Source organism: Hippoglossus stenolepis, chromosome 3 (genome assembly GCF_022539355.2).
Source record: "Hippoglossus stenolepis isolate QCI-W04-F060 chromosome 3, HSTE1.2, whole genome shotgun sequence".
NCBI classification, from domain to species: domain Eukaryota; kingdom Metazoa; phylum Chordata; class Actinopteri; order Pleuronectiformes; family Pleuronectidae; genus Hippoglossus; species Hippoglossus stenolepis.
Window position 1 is genome coordinate 7,182,249 of NC_061485.1, and position 24,823 is coordinate 7,207,071.

Here is a 24,823-nt window from a genome sequence, read left to right on the forward strand (position 1 = left end):
ACTCGCCCGATTTGGTATTTTATAAGCAGTATTGTCTTGTCCCTCCTCCCTCTATCGGGAGCACCCCCTATGTTGGTGTGCCGTCAAAACGTCCACAAAGTTTTTACTGTCCTCACAGGCAGTGAGACCTCGTCATGGCTCCGCATCTTATCTGTCACTCGGGCTGTGTTGTGCATGGGAGTGAACTGCGTGCTCTTGTGTTTGCACTGTTGGGTTTTGTGGTTTCTGCGAGTTTGGTTTCTATTTTAATTCTCACAATATTCCACCACATTAGCATATGAGCAGTGATAAAGAAATGCACCTGCTGTTGTCCTGGTCATTAATATTCATGAAACGAGGACTCTGCTGTGCATATTTCCTTATATATTCTTACATCAGGCCCATGTATTGTCTGTTTGTTGAATATCTCTTTGCCCGGTGAGGCCTTGTTTTCCCTTTGTAGCTGCAGTTCACAAACACATTCTATTTTAAACCATTTAGTTGTGTGTTGTCTGTTGTTACTGATGCCAGAGGACATGAAAAGTACTGACTGTGCAATGAGAAGTGCAGCTCAGAATGTACACAACACCCTGTTTGACAGGCCATCTGTCATGTCATGGGGTTAGGGTTAGCTAGACTCTCAGCTCCCACTGCTTCTTGGCCCAAGATTCAAAGAAACTTGACTTCCTCACAGCGGAGGTCAGAGCAAACTGGCACAAAACTGAGGAGGAAGGACATGAAAAAACCACTGTTGGAGTGAGTCATGACTGCCTGTACACAGGAGCTCTTCCTCGGCAGAGCAAACGTTCACTGAAGGAAATTATTCAACAGTCAAGTCAGTTTGTCAAATGTGTCAATGATAATTTGATGGAATACAGGATCATTACCAAAACTCGTTCACCTGACTCAAGCCTCACTTCTGGAGGAGTTCTTCATCAAAAAGGAGAGAAAACCATTCGAAAACCCAAATGTCTGCTTATATTCTGTTTTGGGGTGTTTCATATTTTAATTCTTATCACCTCACAGAACAATGAAGACACATCATTTATTTCTTGTTCTCCTGAAGTAGCTTGTTCTACTGTGAGAGGCTCATATGTAACACTGGAAACAATGTGGAATGAAATAATGTTTTTTTTTTTCATCATAATAGCTATTTCACAAATGATCTAGTCACAGGATCATCAGGGAAAAAGGTTTATAAAACTAAAAAATGCAGAGAGAACGAGGCGAAGCAGCAAATAAGATGCTACATTTAATGAAGGGGATCACAGGTTCAGCTACACTCTAAATAACTACTGCCACTTAATGAAAAAACACAATAGAGGCAGGAAAGGAGCTTTTAACGCCCTTCACTGAACGCTTTATAAATATCTTGGCAATAATACTGGTTCAGTGTGTTTAAACCTAGATGAAAAAGCTACTTCATAAAGAAATGAGACAGCGCATGTGAGAAAAAGCTTCAGAAACCCATGCATCTAAAGACAAATGCAGAGCATAAGGGATTAGACCATGTTTCCTCTCTAATTAACCACGGACTGGTCTGTAATTACAAGGTCCTGCACTCGAACCTCTGGAAGTATCACATCTTTGTCAAGGTAATTTCTGCAGTGAAGAATGGCCTCTATAAAGACAGTGTTGCATGCTGCTCACCGCCTCTGTCGCCGACTCCATGCAGAGGCAATAATCTCAACAAATAGCGGTCTCAGCCGTCTCAAACGCCACAGGAAGTGACCCGGGACGCTCCCACCACATTACAGCTCGCCACACATTGGCAATACAACATGTTTTTCCTCTGTAGTTGATATTTCTAACCACCTTCCCGCTGAGTAGGTGACGCTATATAAGCTCTGATTCTTATCTCAAGTTTTGTTGTCAGTAAAATGTTGTGACGTGATCTGGGTGAGATGATAAATGATTGATGACCTATGTGTGAAGCCCCTTTTCCACTAACATCTGGCTTTTGTCAGATTGGCAGTGATGCATGACACCCGGATGAACCCACCAATTTCTTCTTCCTCTTCTTTATTTTGCCAGTGCAGAACACCTTTTGCGGCACAACATTATGATGCGCATTGAATTTCCAGGAGTGGGCAGGTAAATAGCCATGAAGGTTTGTGCACGTAATGTTTTTTTACATCTTGGGAACGTGCAACACTGTGATTATTATCTTTGTATCCAGCAAGATGCAACACAGGCAAGACAGCGAGTTTGTTTCCGGCGCAGAGAATTTTAAATGTGATCAATCCAAATTAAATAAACTTTCTAGTAGCTGTATCCACAGTTGAATGCACATATCCATCACGCAGTGGATTTGTTGGATACAAAAAAAAACCATTTATAGGAATTAATGGTGCTCTCATTTGTCAGTATGATCCAGTATGAATCACGTCTTAATCGGCTATAGTTTGCCTTATTTGACTGGTTTGTTGACTTAAATATGACACACATCCTCAAGCAGATTAAACCTCCCACCCCCCCCGAGTCTGTGTACTCGGAATTCAACTGGCAGCTGCAAAAACACACATCATGAATATCAATTTATTGCTAAAGTGGAGCTGTGAAAATTAGCAGGGCGGTTCTATTGTGTAGGTTAATGGAAAGTCAGACAGGCATTCCACTGTCGGGTTAATGCCAGTACTAAGCCGCCATGACAATTCTGTCCTTGAGCTTGAATAATAAATTGAAAATGTGTGTGGGCCTTTATGATTGGCTGGCAATAGGCATGAAATATTGGATTTATCAAAATGGAGAAAGCAAGCAAATAAGCAAAAGGAAACAAATTATAAAAACATCCAATTTGTGCTTCACGAGGTTTGCTTCTAAATTAGGAATCAAATCATTTAACAAAACCAAAAACATGCTGTGTTTGAATCGTATGAAACATCAAGAAATCTTACGTTTGTATCTTCAGGCAAATTCCCTCTAAATAGGAAGCAGAAACTCTAATTGACACAAATCACCTTGGAGGCGTGAATCTGAACTGAAGCAACAGGATTATGTTCAGTTAGAGCCTTAATCGTAAAAATTAGCAGTATAGTGTTTTTGATCGTATTAATTCAAATAAAAAATAACTCGGGATGTTCTGAAATTCTCCCAGTGATCACGTTAATTAGCATTTTTTTATTAATCTTCATCTGTGTCACTTTAAATCCCAACCAGTTGTCATGATGGGTTTTATTGTCAAGTATCAATAGGAAGTGTTGACTTTTTGTAGCAGCTGAACGTTTCTTTTTGTCAACAAAACCTGTAAATGGATAAAAACGAGCAATATTGATTCTACTCATTTTCCATGACGTTATTCCTCAGTAACAGAGCTCAACCATCGTCCATCAAATATTACAAAACATGTTAATCGTATGTCACATGATCAATGGATTTTGTTTGCTTGTTTTTTCCGTCGACTTAAAGACGGTTCATAATCTGGAGCTGAAAAAGTTTGAAAAAAAGTCACAGAACATTTTATTTGTACATCTTAATAAGGAACCAATGGGATTCTGAATCGGCGTAGAGACACTGGAGTGAAGCATCACAATGTTTGTTTAAGTCTTTCCATGAAATTTGCCACAAAGAAGTAAATACAGGCATAACACTGCTGCTGCTTTATCTTTGAAAGAGAAACTCAAACATGCTGTTATGTTTCCTTTACGCCCGAGAGATCATTTGAGATGCGAACATTAAAAAACAGTTTTCAGTTCAGCATCTGCAGTTACCTGGAAAATCAAGACTGAGGGTGAAATCCCATCACCTACGGAATGAGCAGTGGGAACACAGTTTACCGACGGCTCTGGGATTAACTGGCGGCTCTGTCAAGAGATGTTTTCTTGACGATTATCCTGCGGGGAAAACTGAGATGCTTTCTGAGTTTATCCTGATACGAGACAACAACGGTAATTGAGAGCGACGCCTACGGCAAACTAATCATTTTAATTGCAGGATTGAATCTCAGAAATACATAATGCATCCCAAGGTTCACATCAATTCACAGCCCATTTAATAATTAACTGCTGCTGCGTTTTTCTTCAGACAACAATGCCTCACACACACCAGACCTAATTTCAGACAGCGGAGCCATTCTCACTATCACCCACCATCAATGATATATCCCGTGTGAGCTCTAATCCTAATTAACAGCAGGAGGTCAGGCTAATCAGCGAGTCCAGTTATTTACATTGACCTACTCTGCAAAGGAGAAAATGGAGAAGGAACAAAAGTAATTAGGTCGAAACCACAACTGTAATCACAGCGTCTTGATGAGAGGAATGAGATAATCATCTGTGACAAAGCCTTCAGGTGCAGGACAAGCACAATAAACCGATTTAAATGTAAATAGTCTGAACATAGAGGAGAAAACAAATTGAGCGATAATGGCAAAGTGAAGCCGGATGATTAGTTCAGAAGAGGAGAGACTCCGGGGCGACTTCAATCCTGATAAAGGAGATTCAGAAAATCATCAGTTTATATTTGCAGTTTGTTCACATACTCTGGTTCTCTGCTGCTTTTTTCTGCCCACACCACAGCATGCACCTGCTGCACCGAGCCCGTTTCCACACGCTGCTCACCTCCTTGATGTGCTGAAATAGCTTGGTTGTATTGGATTTCACCTTAAGGTGTAACATGTGAAAAATCAATGCTTCCACAAGATCTAAGAATGTGTCTGGCTTTGTACAAAAGAGGGGTTTTTTTTTAAATAAGAAAAGAGGATAATATGATTTTTAGATAATGCATGTATATAGACGTCTAAATGCAATGCAGGGAATGCATCGCCCCTTCAATGCTCTTCATTGCATTTGTTTTTCTAGCCTTTTTGGTTCTTAATGGAAAGACGAGTGCACTGAATCAAAATACTGTTTATCAGACATTTCCTTTAATGAATGGATTTGGAATAAAATCTAGGAAGATGTATTGGGTCTCAGAATGATGGAAATTCACACTTGCAGGGAAAAGCTGTGAGCATGAAAACATTTCAGTCTTTTTACTCCTACAACACAGGGATTGATGCAGCGAGTAATTACTCGTGGAAGCGCAGCAGCGTGAGGAATGAGGCGCCATTCAATCTGTGCTACGCTACAATCAGTCAGATGATTGGGACGCGGCGTGTTTGGGGTAATGATCAGTCGTTCACTTTAAGATCTGGTGTCGTATATCGAGAGAAAACACTGAAAACCTTCTGCTTTTAGTTGCTTTTTCGTGACTGGACAACAGGGTCAGTACAGGATGTTGTTTACTAAGTTATGGCACAAACAAGAACTGTTCTCCACAACAGTTCCACCCACACTAAAGCTTTTAGAAAGCACTGCGGATCAAAGTGCGATGGAGGGATGGGGCTCAGGGGAGCATCCTAAACAACTCAACTTCTGCCGAATTACACGGTAAATATACCAAAGCGTGTATAACACCATTATTAATTATTTATTAACTATGAGCTTCAGATCTGACAAAATGAAAACATAGAGCTCACAACATGCAATTTCATAAAATGTGCTGAAGCTGAATTGCTTTATTTGAATAAAAAAAAAAAACAATTACGTTTTTTTAATGAGATTGTGATACTATGCTTTGTCTGACACCGCCTGACGCTACATGCAACAATAAGGGAAACAGAAACTCGTCGAAGCGGTGCCTGGCAGGGGCAGATGTCCCTGAGAGCCGCAGGCGTGGAAAACATTTGGGATGATAAAGAGGGAGAAACAATGAGTTGCCAGAAGGTAGAAAAATGAAAACACGGAACATGACGGAGTAAACAAAGTCTTCAGAATCGAGTGTTCACATTCGCAGGAACACAGGACCCTGGGGGAAACTGTCTGCTCTGTGGAGCAACGATTGAGGGAAAGGGACTGTAGGACATTTTTATAAAGAATTGACACCGGCTTTCTATTCATAGAGTGAAGACGGAGGGTTATATTGACTTTGCATTTTGGTTTCTTTTGTTTTGGTTCTTATAGCTCAAGGTATCATTTTAATCACCTACTTCATGGAAAGGAAAGAGAGACTGACCTCTCATCGTTTCAGCTCATGCTCCAAAATGACAATCTTTTCTTCTTAACTATGATCATTCCATAACCAAGTGTTTATTATTATAGTAAAAGACTGTCACCATGACAACAATGATCCCTTTATCCTCACTCATCACTTAAACCCAAGTTGATGTTCTAAACCTAACCGAACCTAAGGCGATTTCAGAAGCGTTTTTTTCTTACATCTCTTGAAATCCCTTTTACATCCCGCCAGCACTGAATAAATGAAAAGCTCTGACAACAAAAAGAAATAAAAATCCTTCATCTGTGGGGCTGTGAAGAGTTCATTCGTCCTGGATCACATGATCGAAGGCCCGACCTACGTGCACTCTGCTCGTGCATCATCACGCATGACCAGAGGCTTCGTATTCTTTATGATAATGTTTGGGTGCTTTATCAACAGTGAATGAGCCGTGAGTTTACAGTCGGCCATGCTGGGCTCCTCTTTACAACTTGAGGATTCCTCCACCACACAGTCACTGTGATGGACAGTTATTGGTTTTGGAGCACAGGGCTTGGATTATTTTTTTGTTGTTGTATCCTTTCAAAATAAATCTGCTTTGCCTGGGTTCTCTGGGTTCGCCGACTATACATTTAACTACAAGTCTACATCTCAATATGGCGTTTCCTTTTCAGCAAGTTTCAGAAGGAACAGACAAACGACCTTCCTGCAGAAAAACACAGTCAGATCTAAAGAGCACTTTTCTATTCGGAGGATTTCCTCAGGGATTCTTATTTAAACAATGAAAGTAGGAGACAGGTTAAACTGAAGTGTGGAGTTGACAGCGAGTTTGAGGAAGGTAAATAAATAAGAAGAGCACAAAAGTCCTGCAATAAATTCTACATCCACAAAGGTAACAATGTGAAATATTCAGTATTTCTTTAGAGAGGTGTTGATTCAACTTTATGATAATTTGGACAGTGTAGTTTTGAGGTTGCTATTGAACTGTATAGAGTTATACAGACTTTCTGCTTTTTAAACTACCTGTGTGTACTGTGCAGTAAATGTGAGGAAGCATTTTTTCATCACCATAAATTGTGAATAAAGGTGAGAGTCTACCTGTAGTAAGCTTCTTACTCAAGTAAGGAAGTGAAAGCTGGAATAACATCACTACGACAACATGCTGTAGATAATGACTGGGTTACAGAATACTGTATATTTGTGATTGGCATGTTGCAGCCTTGCCTGAGGCGTCTGTCACAGCCCCGAGGCTGGATTAGAGCCACAAACAGTTATTATGGGCTTCCAGTAGACCGTGAAAACTATGAAATAAACTGTGTGGGCACAACTCAGGTCCCTCGAACGCCCCCCCCTTTATGTAAATGCTGTCTGGTGCAGTCAAAGGTAGAGGTGTACACGCTGTTAGGAGGCTGCAGACAGCACTAACTCCTCTTTACTGTAATTGTGTTTTCCTCCTCTCTTTGCACCCTGGGGAGCAGAAGGGCAATGTTGCACAGCTCGCCGATATTTCACAACAGGCTGTGTGTGTGTGTGTGAATGAGCATAAGAAGTGAGTGTATGCATGTCTGCTGAGAGTCGGTGAGGTTGTATGTGAGTTACAACTACTACGATAAACTCTCCAGAACCATGTTAGAGAATAAAAGACCACATGCATGCTACATATTAAAAAACTAAAACAACTAAACAGAATGACCTTGTGTGCTGACACATTTTGATTCAAAGCCTTCAACACTTAATTGTTAGAAATTGATATTAAAGAGACAGACAATGTTTTTTTGTTGTTTTTCCTTTCTCTTCTGTAAAAGTTCTGCAAAGTTAAAAAGCCCGAGGTCTTTGGTAAAGAGACAGAAAACACTGCTCCTGAAGCTCCTCAAACCCCTCGTCAGTAGCCCGGGCTGATAATTAGAAATGGTTGACCAATCACAAGAGTGCGCAGGCTGGCCAATCAGAGCAGGGCGGGCTTTATCAGGAGGGGGTGCCTTAAAGAGACAGGAGCTAAAACCAAGCGTTTCAGACAGAGGCTGAAAGGAGGAGCTGCAGCAACGGACAGTATGTGGAAAGATAAGAGCATGTAAACATTTTCAAGTAATACCCCAAATTAAAATGATGCACCTGACTATGAGCATACATGTCTCCATTTTCAGTTTCTTCATTATGCCAAATCGTATATATATCTGAAGGTTAAGACCTTGACAATACATTATGTACGATACAAGAGGAGAAACCCAACAGTTCCCACTATGCCCCTCGTTTTACCATCGTTTTGTGGAAAACATCAAATAACTTAATAAATTCAGATTCCACTGTCCAACTTGCAAATGATTCGTTGCTAGAACTTTTAAACTTGGTTTTCACAAAGAGTAAATAAAAAAAATATGAAAATCAATATCACAGATTTCTGTCTGGTTGCAAGCTCGCTTCTTTGATAAGGGCTAACCTCCAAACATTATTGATTTGACACAACAGTAAGCACAAGAAAAAACTATAAAACATTATTACTGCCGAAAAAAATTCATCTGGTTTTGTCACAGATTTGAGTCATTGTCAAAAACATGGTCATGAAACAGCGTCACATACTTCAATCAAACAGTGTTGGAAGAAAATAACAGGTCCCAACACTTTTCTCTTCCAGACAAACTCCAAACACAAGAGATGCTCGTTTTTAAGAAAACTGGAAACAACAACAACTGGCTGGAACAAAAAAGGGCAGTTTTAAGCATGCGAGTGCCACAACACAAAATACTGTAAATATTTCAAGATTCCTTTACTGGTGAAACATTTCCACAAAAATGTTGTTTTGAAAATCTCACATCATCACCACATGATCAACATTTCTTTTCCAGATCTGAAAACACTGCAGCGGATTGTACACAACCCACTCCCCTCAGTGTAATCAATACATACTTAGAGGACTGTAAGGCCAGCAGCAAAGATCACCAGATATCCATCTATAGATAGATATATCTATATATAGATATAGATATATAGACCTTTACAAAGAGTTCTGTGACACCCTGAGAAACGCTTGATGCCAACACTGAAAATCTAATTTCAATAAACTTGCCTCAAAGAAGGTGATTTTCTCCCTTTTTTGAACCTTTTATTTTGGAGTACTTCTGCTTTTTTTCCCTGCCTTTGTTCTGTGGATTAAAGACAGTTCTTTCTTTGAGGCAGAGAACCTGGCTGAACTGCAGAGTAAAAAAACGTGCCCCCCTTTCCTCTCATGAATTCATCACAGTTACCTTTGGCACCGTGTGATTTCTAAGAACTGTCCGAGAAATATATTCAGAAAATACTTTCTTAAAAAAAACAATGCATTTACAAACAAATCACAAATAAAACTTCCCTGGGGGCTTGTGTAAATATTTATATGATTGCCTGTTATTCTAGTTGCAATAGAAACCTTGTAGCTTAGATTTTCCTCCGAGGCTGTTTAACTGCTGAACGCTGTAAAGATATCATTAAACTTAACAGACTGAAAAACAAACCTAAATTCTTTATGTCACCTTAATGCTGTGGATCTTGACCTGGGGGTTGTGGGAAGGGTGTGACAGTAAGTCGATATCAAATCAAAGCACACAATATTGTAATTGAGTGCATGGCATAGCGCCATACTTAATAGCACCACCATGGGGCACAAGCTCCTGATTGAACATTATAGTTGGGTTACAGACACATGAACCGATTTCTTATAAGTGTGTGCAGAAAATCCCCAGATGCAAACACTACAAAATGTCCAACAGAGAAAGAAAACCAAGGAATTAAAGCGGTGAAATGTGGCTTCTCAGATGGCGAAGATCCAAAACCGCAGTGTGTGATTTGTTGCAATGTGTTGGCGAACGAGAGCCTTAAACCTTCCAAGATTCTAAGGCTTTTGCAGACTCAACGTTAAGAGCTGCAGACAAAGGCGTTTTACTGTTACTACAAGAGCCACTTGGTCAGAAATCAGTCCTGCAGTGAGCCTGAATGGAATTCTAAAAGTGGGACGCCGCATGACTTGCAGTGAATAGTGTTTTCTTTTTCTAACCACGCAAGAGATGGTGTAAATTATGCGAAACGTGCAGCAGATCAATTAGCATTGATACGAGAATCAAACGATACTGTGGATAGTAAAACTGCACATGGCAACAGATGTGAAAGAGTCCCGAAAATAAATTTGAGTGTGAATAATCACGTTATAATAATCTGCCCTGTAAAGCAGCAGAGGAAAGTGGATCAGAAATCTCTGTTTCAAAGGAGCGACAACAATACGACTCATTAATTGATGCTTTGGGTGATACAGCTCTAAAGCAGAGGTTCGTGGAGAAGCTACTGGCTGAAGGTTGGACATCAGTGCAAAGTGAATACTGAAGAGTGACATTGTCAGAGTGACATTGTCAGAGTGACATTGCTCTAAAACACTTCCCCCCCCATTCGTTTCAACCAGTGTGATCTTCTTATCAATCTCTGAGGTCGGCTCTTCGGTGCTGGTGCTACTGAAAAACAAGCTCAAAGCCCGTTTTGGGTCAATAACGGTCTTCAGCCACGACTGGAACACCTCATCAAGTCATTAAGGAGGCTTTATACCGTCAGACTTTTAAGTTGAACCAAAATGAAAAGGTGGTCTGGAAAGATTTTTTTTGGGATACTCCAATTTCAGACCAATTGCATGAAGTAGACAGAAAAAGAAAAAGAAGCTGAAGCGGCTCTTTTTCTGCTTGACGTCTTCGCCACGGATGATATAATCTTTGAGTAATGAGGACGTTCATTTAGACGTTAGAACGCCCAATACCTTAATGATATTACAGAGGCAACAACATTGACTCAGTGAACCGGTTCATTATTATATATTCAAATGAAAAAGCAATTTTCTTCCATGCACTATATTCAAAACAGTTAGCTAATACAAATGTCACATTGACAACACGCCCACGTCAGATGCACATCTACAAACCAGTCCCAGTCAATAGGCAGATGACAGGACGTACGTACCTATCGTGCAATGTGAAACCACAACTAACCGGTTCATCTGTAAACAAAAACATGAACGCCCTGAAATATGAACCATCTTATTTCCTCGTGTTTGTGCTTCTTGACCATTTCTGTAACCGAGACATAGAAATGGGAGAGAAACTGAACATTTACAGATATTTGTGGGGATGCAGCAGAATGAGGGCGAACAGGGCATCGTCGTCACAAGGTCTGACTCATGTCTCCTGCAGGCTTGTTAGTGATGCATTGAAGTTCAGGCTCTCCCAATGTTAAATTCCTTTCTCTCTTTACGTCATCACCACGCTGCATCACGATAGTCTCGTCTGGCCGTGGCCTGGTTGTAGCAGCCGTTCTGGCATTTGATTACATCTGACAGGCTTTACATAAAAAAGAAGCCTGAGCTTTATACGACTGGCTTCTTTTCAATTCCGTCCATTAATCACTGCATTTCTGGGTCTTTGGCCGAGCTTCCACCAGCAGATGCACCCTGCATAAAAGATCTTGTCTCAAGGCATTTCCCCTCGTTTTCAGGCTTGAAATCATTTCAAAAAATGTCTAGTGACATCATTTCACTTGCTCAGAGTGAAGCAGTCCCTGGCTTCTGCTTTTGTGTCAAAGATACAACACTTGTAGTGACTCATACGCGATCACTGCATTACAGGATTCTTTAAATATACAGGGCTTCACCTGCAATTATTCACAGGAAATATGTAAGAAAAGGTGGTAAGTAAAGTTCACACACACACCTTCACTTGCCGTCAATCACATGGTATCCAAGCCCCAATGCAGACTGTGCTTTATCATCCGTAATTTACAAAATTAACATCATGCTGTATTGAAGAAGCCTTAAAACTAGAGATTGAGCCCATGAACTCTTTGTGAAAATGTTTTCTAACGTTTTAAATCAAATGAGGTCGGGTCATTTTCTCAAAGAGTTCAGTAGAAACTGCGTCGCCCTCTCAAATACAGTTTGAAGGTACTTTCCCCATTGGCTTCACTTTTCCAGGCTTTTGTGATTTAATTGCGATTGATTTGGACGATTGTTGCTTTGCCTCATGTATGTTTTTGTTCTTAATATTCTGACATGCTGGTCTGATTACTACAAGTGAATGTAATTGATCGATCAATAACCTATAAGCTGAAACAGGTTTTTTTGTCCTGTAATGTTTCCCCTGAAGCCTTCATAAGGATTTCTTTATTTCTGCTAGAAGCCCTGTATGCATTGAATAATACTGTCAGAAAATAATGAAAATCTGACAGGGAAGTTGCTCATTCCCAAACATTTTAAAATGCATTTTCTGTGAACAACACCGTCCGTGCCCAAAACGTTATTGGTCTTCAACAGCTGACTCCAACTCAGTGATTTCCCTGTCGAGCTTCCCTGGGACATGTAAAATGTATGAGCTGCTGATTGCAGCCTTTTCAAGCTTCCCACTTCTCCACGGCCTGTATTCAAAAATATATACAGTTAAAGAAATGTTGAAATGTTGCCTTGAAAAATGTTAATTTAAGCTCCGACACAAGCTTACTGAGGCTTTTTTGGTTTAGTTGTGTTACTTCTGTGCTCCGCAATCGAAAATATCCAATTCATGACCACGGAAAAATGCTATTTCAGCCCATAACACTCCATCAATACATATCATTTCTGCTACTCCGGCATGAATTCATTCAGCTCCACGCACAACGTACAAACAAAATATATGAATTGATAATGTTTAAATATATAATAACGAAGGTAAGCTCGGGAGCCCCGTCTTTCTCTGGGTGTGAATGTGTGTTGAGTCAGAGGTGGCTGTCATTACACCATTTAATTACGGAGGTGACAGAACCAAGGTCCTCATGCTACATGAGTAATGGAAGGGACTGTGCAGCCAACACAGCCCATCGGCCCCAGAGCGCCGTGATGACTCTTATCAGTAAACTCATTCCTGCCTCATGACCTTTCAACGGTTCCACAGTCGTCCGCTCTGCCCTCCCACAGAAGCGCAGCGCAGGGGACTGTTCTTTGTTTGATGCGGGGAAAGGATTTCACTTAAGAGATTCTGCCTAAGTGGACATCGTACTGCTCTCAGCGAGGAGTGGATCGACCCAGCAGTAAATCAAGAGAGTCTGACTGCAGCAGCCTTGTTTTCTTTGGCACAAGGGACATACTGCTGTAAGGTTTATTCAAAATATGACATGCACACAGTAGCAAACGCAAAGAAAATCATCATTAGACTGCAGCTAAATTCTCAAGCAACACTCCAGTGTGAAGATCAACAAGATCTTTGAATTTTATAATTGTGTTTCAGTTTCATCTCTCCAGAGCACAGGAAACTGCATTTAGTGAAAAAGCTCTGATAGACCCACTAAACATTACCTGCCCACATGTACAGCACACACACACACACAGCTAGCAACTAACAAGGGAACTAAGTGGAGTGTTCAGCAGCTACGGAGCCATTAATTTCCCTCAGGGGTCGGTGGAGACCAAAAATAGAGCCACAAGGAGAGTGGACTTGGGCAAGGGCCCAACTTCAACTGAACGCTAATGTTGCTGTGTGTTCGACACAACCACTTTACAAGGTAATTATATGTAAATGTGTTTTTTACAGCTTGTGGCATTGAGACAAGCCAAAATTCGATAAGAGCGGAAAATCTTGCTTTTGTTGACCTCACAGTTGAAAGTAGGCTATAAAGTTAGAAGATTTACAGAACCACAAAACATGTTTACACTCATGCCTTGTCTAATGGTTATTTTACCCTCCCTTTAAAACAAAAAAAAATATCCACATAACTTTCATTTTATGAAAAAACACGGAAACAACGCAAAAACAAGTATGCTTGGCCAGTAGGTGGCGATAAAGTCTAAATCAATGATCCGTCAAGTACCAGAGAATAAAACTGTGGTCCAAGTAATATTGGACGAAGCCGATATGTGTGAATTCTGTTCATGTGGTGTAGTAATGATAAATCCAGCTGCAAACTTGTAATTAGACCTCGCAGTGCTAACCAAACATAGAGAAACCGTTATACAGCCGCCATATTTGCTGTTGTAGCTTTCATATGCTCATTACACAAAGCACAAGTGGGCATGCACGAAGAAAGCTTCATTTTGCAAATACTTAGTTTTAAATGTGCACACGGATACACAGAAACTGCAGTTTTTAAACTTCTTCACTTTGTAAAATCTCTGTTTGGGTTTGTGAGTGGATGAGAGGCTCAAACACAGAGGGGAAAGTTTGCTTTGTAAAACATCCACATTAGTGTGTGAGTCATTTGAAACTACAATGGTAAACATGCAATGTCTCAAACAATGTGCAGTGTCTCGTTACAGCATGAATGTGGACAGTTTTTTTTTTAACAAATGCAGACCAGAAGGAATGTGTCACCCTCCGCCCCAGCACAGAACCCTGGGCTGCTAATGTTTGTTATATTTTAAAAAGGCTCCCACTCTTACCCTATGTTTCATAACCAATTCAGATTTGCAAATCATTATTCACATTTTAAATGTGACAAACATGATTACGCAGGGAAATGCTTGAGAGATAAATGAGTAGTTTCAAACACATTTGTCATTTTCCATCCTTCAGTGTTCCTGAAGAAAACATTGATTCAGGCTTTTTATTTAATTACACCCTGGAGTTCAAACCAGGGCTACTCTTTGTTGGTTCTCACAAATATTTGGTGCTGTGCAATTTTGCACCTCACTGAGTCCCATCTTCTCAGAAAAATAATTTGTGATTCAATGAAGAAATTCCAGAGGACAATATGTAAATGGATGCAAGACAGAGAGCGCATTTCACAAAGTCTCCATGCTGTTTACTCACAAATTGTATGTAGGTGCAGCCCTGCAATTACAGCTGCACTAAATGGACTTCAATTTAATCCAACACATTACAGCTCCACAAACCAGCCTGCAAAACTAAGCACCGTTGATTTCACCGTGACGGATTTCTCATAATCTCAACAACAACCGACAAGCATGTGACAACAATGTGACGAGCTTCACATAGGTTGGATTTACCAAAGCGCTGCTGCGGAGTATTTACTGGAGGTGTATCTCAAATAAACTGGCAGCATCAGTGCATATTTAAAGAAAGCTATTCAAGAAAGGCAGCATCTAAGAGTGCATGGGAAATCTCCAGGCAGGAGCCTAACATATCATTAAAGAGCAATTTACAGTGGAAAGCAAAATCCACAGAGTTCTGATCAACGAGCGATAGATAAGGAATTTGATTGAACACATAATTGTAATTAAGATATAAACAGATTTATAAGTGGTCGTGACATATTTCACAGTCTTTACCTCGTCCAATCTACTGGTTATTATATAGTAGTTGTGCCACAATTTTAATTACAACCCACATTCTTTTCTGGTGACTTAACAAGCTGTCGAAAGCTGTGTTGGTTTCGAGAGCTATAATTTGTCCCTGGGAAATGCAAAATTATGGTAATTCTGTGAGGTTGTGAAACAAGAAGCGGTTTTCTGGTCGATATGGTCAGTACATATTGGCCAAGCACCACGCTACTCACACGTACATATCATAGACTGTGTACAAAGATGGACGACATGTCACCAGTATACAGAAATTAAGCTTAAATATCCTGGATATGAACGGAGATCCACCAATCACGAGTCAGTCTCAGCTGTCAATCATCACCCAGTTTCTATAACATCAAATAACTAATTAAAATCATACCATGAAAATGAACACTTGGATAAACCACAGTGTGATAAGAACAAACATCTTTGAGGAGAAAATGATTAAGCATGTATTTTGACTGTTTACTTTGGTCCATGTCCTGTGTGCTAACATGGAGAAGGCAGGGTTTATGACCTTTTAGTGCATCCAGTCACCACGTGGCCATTGAGATGCTTTGGCTTCACTGTTGCTTACAGTCTAAGCTCGGGACACACCATATAGTCAGCTGCTAATACGGCATGCTAGCTGCAGATGCAATGCTACGTGGGAAGTACTCAGATAACATGATTAGGGCAATTGGATTGATAGGGCTCAAACTACCTTTCTCAACTTCTACCACATGATGCACAAGCAAAACCAGGCAACACAACCACAATGCACTTCTGCAACAAGTACGATTTGTTGCCAACATCTATAAACAGTGTAAGTAGTATTTATAGCTTAAATCCGATCATCTTAACAACTCAAGACCTCCAGGACTGAGAGAAACGAAGAGAAACTAGTTCTGTCACCGACTTTCTCCGGGTTTTCATCCCCACTCACGGTTCCAGGCCTTTAAAGAAATGAATCGCCACTGCTCGCTTCTCAGATGCCTCAATTTGGTTTCGTCAAATCCTCTCCTCTCCACGATATCTCCCATAAATTGAAATCTGGCTTCCTCTCCAGGCGTCAGGGCTCATGCTCCTCAGAGGAGACGACTCGTCTGCCTGCATTTCAGGATGAAGCCTCATATCAAGTCATTTTTCCAGCCAAGCATGTGAAGACAGAGGGAATTTGGGAAATCGCACATAAAGGTGAAAAAGTTATAATGTGCTGTATAATGACTCATGTTGGCAAACAAGAATGTAATGAAAGGAGAGGAATTTTTTTGATAACTTGCTCCGTCTCTGCCAAGGTGCTGATACCTGGAGGATAATAGATTCCATGTGAACAACACAGGCAAAAGCAATCAAAGAACAAATCAGGGAGCACAAGGAAAAACTAATAGTGTCCTTCCAGAGACACTTATCTGGGACCCGTCTTTGGGAGAGTGCAGAGTCGGGCGGTCGCGGTTCATTACATATACAGACAAAAAACAGCCGGACTATTATTGGACGAGGGGATGATTGGACTCCTCTAGTGCTGCTCTCTGGCAATAAAGCCGCTACATGAAATGGGATCTCTGGTCGCACCACAGAATACCAAACAAGTTTCCTGTTTATTACAGCTCGGAGTGCCTCTATTTGTCGGATTTATAACACCAGCAAGAAACTGCACGGAGCAGCAGAACAGTGGTTCTCTGTCAGAGGAGCAATTCAACACAAAGACGGAAATTAAGAACATCCCCTCAGTGTCACACAGTTTATTTAACATCTGCGTTTTTTATACACTTTATACCCATGTGTATTGCTGAATTTGTTATTATCCCTTCTTTTGGTAGTTATGCAGTTTGTATTATTATGGCTTCGATTTTCTTGCCTGCATGAAATAAAATGTACAAGTGACTTTATAAAAACATAATAAATAAACTTTCCATATCTACTTTACTGTTGCAGATAACTTTAAACAATGCCTAAATATCCATTCAACGCATAAAATGACAATATCTCGCTATTTTACATAAGTAGCAACATATCCAGGGGACTTCTGACCTAAATACGTAGTTAATTAAAGGTCATTCGTTGTAACAAGATTAAGAAGCCATTTTGAAATCAGGAAATTATGTGATAGTCTGTGTCAAAATTCAGAAGGTGTGATCTCTGAAGTCTGCGAAAGCCAAGCTGAAACCTGACGGTCTGGTCTACGAAGGATTTCCTGTTTGTGCCACCAGCTAGTCCAGGTTTTACCGCCGCATCATTAGCTTCTTTCAGCAACTGCACTTACTGCAGCTCGGCGTCTCACAAAACTAACTCATCAGCTTCATCACTGGCGCTTAATGAATCCTGGGATAGATTGGCACTAGAGTGATCCCCTCGTTGGATCCTTCGTTGCTCAGGGATGGAAAGGACGCATCTGACGGAGACTTTGAAATGTGACCGTCTAGTCGCTCGCTGCTGTGATGCAATCTGTCTTCAAACGTAGACCCTCAAGGAAGCGGCCCCTGAATTGGGACACATCATCAAAAGGACCCAGAAAGAGCCCTGTGGTGCCGCAGCAAGGTGATTAGAATTTGATGATCTGTCGTAAATGTTTGACAATTTCCCTCTTTCATGATGTAAAAACCTCAGTAACAAACCAAAATAACACTCAGTGAAAAGTTTATGTTACAGCATGTTGAAATAGACATTTAATTTAGTGCTGACAAATGCTTTAAAAACGTAATAAATATCAACATTAAGTATTTTTGTATAAGTGTTTGAAAACTGAGTTTATGTTTGTGTAAGAAAAAGACTGAGTCAGTATCTTTTGATCTTCCACAGAGGTGAGAAAGATTTTTTCTGAAACATACAAAAAGCCATTTTGCTTTTCTCACAACATGTGGCATGAAAGCTAGAAACCGGCTTGCTCACAATTTTTTTTAATGGAGGTGACGCAATGTAATTTCTTCTGTGCAACACAAGCACCGATCCTCCTTCAGAATAGCAGTGGGGATAAAAATCAATGGAGGATCACATTAATCTTTATTGGAAAGTAAACAGAGATTTATCTTGTGCTGTTCATGTTGGGGGGTGACAGATGTGCTATTTACATGAACTCAACAGTGGCAGTGGTTCGTTTTTTACATCTTTCATCCACTCGTCTTTCATCCGAGGCTTCTGGGCTTAACCAGACTTTCCCTTTCATCCTTTGTGAAAATCAATGTCAGAATGAGGCAAACTATGGGGTTGTTTGATTCAACGTTCTGTAGCGTGAGTCAACTCCAGAATCAAAAATGACACTTGTGTATATACAAGAAAGCAAAGAAGCCTGTGTGCGGCATGTGGATGTGATAAGTGGTACTAACAGTTGTTTGAGTACATTAACACCAGACTGATGTGTTAATGCCCCTGAAACACGGTACATGATATCATCATCTTGAGCGCCCTCTACAGGTTGGCTGAATTAAAGGTCATAAACACTGCCTCCTCCATGTTAAGAGATCGGACATGAACCAAACTAAAAAGGACCCAAGTACACGTTAAATCTAAATTTTCCAAAAAGAATATATCTGTCATTTTAGGTAGTTCTTATACAATCGTTTAAGAACTACCTAGTGTTCATATGTCTGCTAAGTTGGGCTTTAATTAGTTATGGCTCCACACCACGATCACTACTTTACAAACTCTGAGTCCAAATGACGTCAAAAACACAAGATGGCAGCCCCCGTATCCGAGATATTTCGGCTTCCTTTTCGTACAATGAGAAGAAGTGGATACGCCTCACCCATCTTTATAGAACCTACATTCTATAGGTGAGATTTTATTTGTTCACGGCTTGCAAACACAATTTTGTTCCAAATTCCCAGGCAATCAGAAACAATCTTACCCAGTTTATTCATAAAACTCCAGTGGTTAAATAATAACATATCCTGAGAAAAAGCAGATACACATGAAGATATAGTTAAAGACAATTTAAAGTGGAAGAAAAGGAAACTCGAAGCTCCACAATGAGCACTTTGCTAAGATGTAGAATGTGCATAGCTCTAGTACATCTATCTGATTGGTTAATTACAGTTAAGTGCAATGAAACACAGTCTGAGTCAGACTCTGGCTTTTCCTCCAGTCCTGCCACAGGTTTGCTGTGACATCGCAAACACAACAAAACAAAAAGACAAAAAGGCAACGACAAAAAAAAAAATGTTGACGCCTCTCATGCATAATGGAGGAACCCCTGCAGCCAGTCAGGAACAACAGGCACCCTTCCACCCCGGATTCTTCAGAATCAGACCAGTGGTGTGTCAGAGAAAACCCCTGAGAGTCTCACATTCGGATCTTTATTTATTGCATCTTTAACCTGCAGATCTGTGTTGTTTTTTTTAAATGAATGTTAGAGCACAGTGATGTTTTTCAGCTGCTTTTAATAAGCGAATAAGAGACGTCCTTGAACACACAAACTCATACAGAGCAGCAGCAGTTATCTTTCTCTGTTCACAATATACACAGGGTTTGCTTTTACTAAGAAGGTGTGCAACTCTATGATATTTGTAATGTTTTACATACTGCATGTGTGGTGTTAGCCCTTCAAAATACATCCTTTATAATTTAATACCATTTAATACAGCCGCTAAGAGTTACAGGCATTCCTTTTACAGACAATAAAAAGGTTCAGTTCTTGGCCACGGGACATTTAAAGGGTATTGACATAGAAATGTTCTTCTTTAAATTGTTCGACCTGAGGCACATATTCAGTTTGTTTACAGAGCAGTGTATGAAGATTGCACGAGGTGAATGTTAAACCAGAATAAAGCCCGAACGGAGGAGAAGACTGCAGACTGAAAGCTGAAAGGATTACCGGGAGCACATTATCAGAGCCACTCAAATTAAAAGACCTGCGAGTGGAGACGCCACAGAAAACAGGAAAAGAGAAGCTGCACAAAGCTCACGAGTGAGTTGTGTGTCGTCTTGTGTTGTTCACTCATTAAGTGCCACAGAACGAGAGCGAATTTGCAGGGAGTTTCAGAATTGCATTTTAAGCAGCTATATAAAAAAAAGCAGACACATGACATTTCCTCAGCTGCATGATTTAAATCTTTTAAAGCACGCCACAGGTGAAAATCAAGTTTTTAAACATTCAACACGTCCCCCTGTGCTTTTTATATTGCCGTGCCCATTCTAATCCTGCCTGTTTGGAATGGGCTGTATGTTTGAGCTGTGGTGATGCTGGTTGCAGCTTTTCTTTTTTTAAACTGTAAATAGTGACCTGCAGTAATTGAGCCACTTGAGTAAAGACCTGCTGCAGAAGCCTGAAGCTGCACCCCCGCTGCTGCACAATGATCTGTTTACCTGTTCATTCAAACCTCTGAAGCTCGACTCAGCACGCAGAACACCAAACTGGAGAATCAGTCGTGAACACCTTGTTGAGATCTACAACGTCAGATATGTTGATGAGTCCCAGCCACAGAACACTGGTCGTCTACTTAAATACTGAACTTTTGTGTCCAAATGGCACCAAATTCACCACTACACCTCCTTGGCCCCTCAACAATACATCTGTCAAGTGTGAAGCTGATAAGATGATCGAATCTTGAGAAATGAGGCCCATTCTTCAGGTGACAGGCAAATCCAAGATTCCTCTGGAGTGTACGACAATGACTCTGGCTCCCTGAACACAGCTCAGTGCTACTGGCCGATAACGTCTACATCTCTGGAGCCTCCCAACATAGTTCATTGTCAGGAGCAGGTGGCGTGATCGATTGACGTAAACAATTCTTACGTCTTTTAGTTCTCAACAGAATACGTCTTTTGCACAAGCTTCACCAAGCGTGTACCTCTCTGACATATAGTTAATCCTCATGTCACGAGCAGGAGGTGATTGAGCAGGTGTGCACCTCCATATAGCAACACAAAAAAGATGAAAGCCACCTCAGAGATGAAAGTCAGTCCTGATTACGTTGTGTGTGATGAGAAAAGTAAAAGAGTAGTTGGCAGGAGAAGAGAGCAGCTCTGACAGTAAAGGTGATGGACTGGACTGCCCAGTGTGCAGCCAGGTTACACTGTGGGTGAGCCGGCCGCCTGCTGGGCGTCCAGGACCAGCAGGACCAGGGGTCACATCTCGGAATGTGCAGGACGCAGACGGACACATGTTCGCCTGATGGGCTCTGGAGAAAAATCCCATTAATACTGAATAAACTGCCGAGCTGTTTGCATCCGCTGAGCCATGCCTTGCTAAGAGGCAACATTTTCCACATGTGGGAATCAAACCAGAGGCTTTTGAAACATAACTTTGACTCCGTAAACAGCCCAGTGTTCCTTTAAATTGACGACCAGAGGAAAATACAGAGATAAGCAATAAAAAAGAACGATTTGTCATATTTGGAAGGAAGCAAATCTGAGATAGAATAAAAACTACTGCAACAAAACACACACAAAAAAGAGAAAACACTTAATGGCCATTTCATCAGGATTGCCTCTGTGTGTTAAAGCGTTTAAAACTGACTGGATTTTCTTATCGGCATGTTTACCCAGTGTATTGGAGGAGTGCTAATTGGAAAAGGGGATTTCGTACCGAGGCTACTGGGAAAGGCAGAATTAATTACACATCAAAATGTTTAATTAGGCTGCTGCGGTGACTGAGTGTAAGTTACCCTGTGGCCCGGAGTCATGAACAACACTTGCAGTTTGCAGATGTTGGAGAAACAACAAACAGCGCGGGCTTCGTGTTGGCGCAGTTTCCTCACATCTCACCGCCTCTTGCATCTTCAGGTGCACACGCTCCGCCTCGCCGTGCGTGAGGTTTGTGAAAAAAAAATGTTGCAGGGACAATGAACTACTCTGGTTTGTTAATTGCAAAACGATGCGTAAAAACCACACTTACGCAGCAAATTACGCGTAAAAAAAAAGTTGTATTCTCTTACCTTTTGGGGGAGAAATGGTGCGAGCTGTTGCGTGGAAAGCGCGTCCTCGCCGCTGTGGTGATGATGGAGGAAACAAAAGGTGCGGTAGGTGCGTTTAATTCTTGCGGGTATATATTATTCTTGCAAACTGCGGTTGGAGAGGAAATGAGGACCCTCTCCTCAGGAGGCTGCCGGGTCCGGGTCCGGGGAGAAACAGGTGCGGGTCTGTGCAGCCGGATCCTCGGTGCGTTATCAGCCCCGCATCTGACGCTCAAGTCTCTTTTCCCCTTTCTTTTAAAACGCACATGCTGTCACCGTCATGTGACCGATCCCCGCCGACCAATGCGCTTCCACCCGCTCACGCACCGAGTCACGCTGCAGCTTTACTATGCAGCAGCTCCTAACAGCTGGAGCAGCAACACGCACACGCTCACACACACACACATGCTGCATGTACTCTCCATCTAATTGGCTTCTTGTGTAAAAATCCACATGCGGGTAATCGTGAGGGTTTGCGAGGACATCTGCTCATTTTCATACTTTTCATAAAACCCTCACCTGAGCAACACAGGGGAGTGTGCATGCTCATTCATTTTCAAGGGAGGGGGGGATTAATATTTTACACACTCACACACTTTTCCTCCAGCTGCTTCATGAGACCCGCCTGCCTTCCACAAACCATCCCCATTATAAAGATCCAGTCCATCCTCCCAGTCGTTCTGTGTCCATCAGCGGTTGGTGATGGGCTGTTTTTCTCCTCAGGCGCTGCTGATGTGAGGGATTTGATGTTTGGGGCTAAGTGGAGCCGCATGAGTCCAGACGGTGAAATTGTGGACTGCATCAGGTTCATGGAGAGAAGCGCCGGCTGACACTGAACCCGGCAAAGCAGAGAGTTAGATTCAGACAAGAATTTAAAATGTGGTTGTGTATGGATGTAAAAGTGATGAGAAAAAACCCTCAACAGGTGGTCGACTAGTTGTTGCTGGATGGAAATGTTGCTCTCTGGGTTAGTCCACAATTTTGGATGTTGAGTACTGATCTACCGACTGCTTCTTCTTAGATTTTTATTGAAATAAGTATTTCAAGGTCAAAATTTTCCAATAATTTGTCTCATGACCTGATAACTGCAAAGCTAATGACATATCAGTTGCGTTTTGTATTGTGCTGTTGATCAAAGGTTAGCCTGACAACATCTTAAACTGAAGCTAACTTCAGAAACTCTGCACATATTCTTGACATTTTCCAGAGGGGCTGTATTCAGACATTTACCGTAACGTTTCATGACAGCCCATAAAGAGAATACAGCAGGAAATTGCATTTCTAACACGCAACAGATGTGAAATTGCAAGAATACGAATATCTGATAATGAAAACGAGGGGCCAGCAGACACAAACGAAAATGCCCACTTGGATAAATGAGATTCAAGAGCTTTTGGTGATAAGGGCCGACACAGATGGGCTGGGAACAAAAGCACTGCTCATTTCACAGCAGAAATTATACGTCATGTCCTGCCTCCTGCTGCTCTACCCAGATGTTGTGAACACGTCTGACTTGGACAGTCTCCTAGTGTAAAGTGTGATGTGAAAGGCGCAGTGTCTCAGGTTCCAAGCTCTACCGATCACAACCAGAAACCAAAAGGCAAAACCTCAAAACCATGACTCAGGACAAAATAGAATCCAAAATGTTTGGTGCACAGGCAGAAATTTGGCAAACAAATCCAGAGGGTGAGGCAAGAAGAAGAAGAAGTCAAGAAACTGCCTCACAGGCAAAAACAAGAGAGGACGATAATGAGAAAACGCTTGTATGCTTTGTCACAAGATGAACAGAGACAGAGCGCAGGGAGCACACAGATTAAATACACAAAGAGAGGAGACAATTAGACTCAGGTCCCACAAGTCAGGTCGACAATCACAGGAGCGGGAAACATACGAGGGCAGGAAGTAAGAATCTGAGAGGAAAGGAAGAGGTTGGAGACAACAAAATAAAACAGGAAATAATGCAATGAAAATGAAAACACAGAAAACGTGACCTGGGAGGTGGAGCGGGTCAGAAATTATTCTCCCACCAATGCGCCCAGACTTTATATTGCATTAAAAATATTGGTCTGTCATCATCTTTACTTTGAGTCACTGAGGCTAAAATAATGCATTGTTCATTACGCTAAGAAAATGTTGGATGAAAAACAAATATCCCCCTCAGAGCATGAATTTGCTCTGATAATTTCACGGTACTCTGGTTATTAAATCACTTATTATTTGCTTTCTGCCAATTTAAATTTTTTACTTCAGGGTGAGAGGAAAACACAGGGAGTTCCAAAAATGGAAATGATTCATCCTCAGGGGAGCATGAATGTTTGCAGTAAGTGCAAAATGTGGCCTGTTGGTGGCTCTACACCAAAACCCCAGTGGATCATTACAAATCATGAGCAATCATCCCCTGGGGACAATGAATATCCACAGTACATTTCCTAGTAATTTGGCTAATGTTTGTTATTCTGCTCTGAAGCAATGTTGGACATATTGATGCACAGGCTGACCTCAACGTCCTCAAGGTCGCAGCTATTGACACGTGAAATATGCTGAAACTAAAAATCGATCTTGCCCGTGGATATTTGCGATGTTAGCATGTTTTTCATTGGTTGAAACATGAGGAGAGTCAGTATTTTATCACAGACACCTCAGCAGAAATCCAACATGTCGCACCGCAAACTGCAAAACTGACGGTTTATTTCACCTTCTTCTCAGGGATCCAGGAAACATG

The 24,823-nt window shown here is 41.2% G+C and overlaps 1 protein-coding gene across 1 annotated transcript in view; it reads right to left on the reverse strand.

The window, feature by feature from the left end:
* Nucleotides 1–22,168, reverse strand: part of rap1gapb (RAP1 GTPase activating protein b) — a 100,706-nt gene extending 78,538 nt beyond the window's left edge. The window contains exon 1 of the mRNA XM_035153104.2: nt 22,084–22,168. The gene's annotated coding sequence lies outside the window, so the exon portion shown is untranslated. The remainder of the gene's footprint in view (nt 1–22,083) is intronic.
* Nucleotides 22,169–24,823: the final 2,655 nt, after the last annotated feature.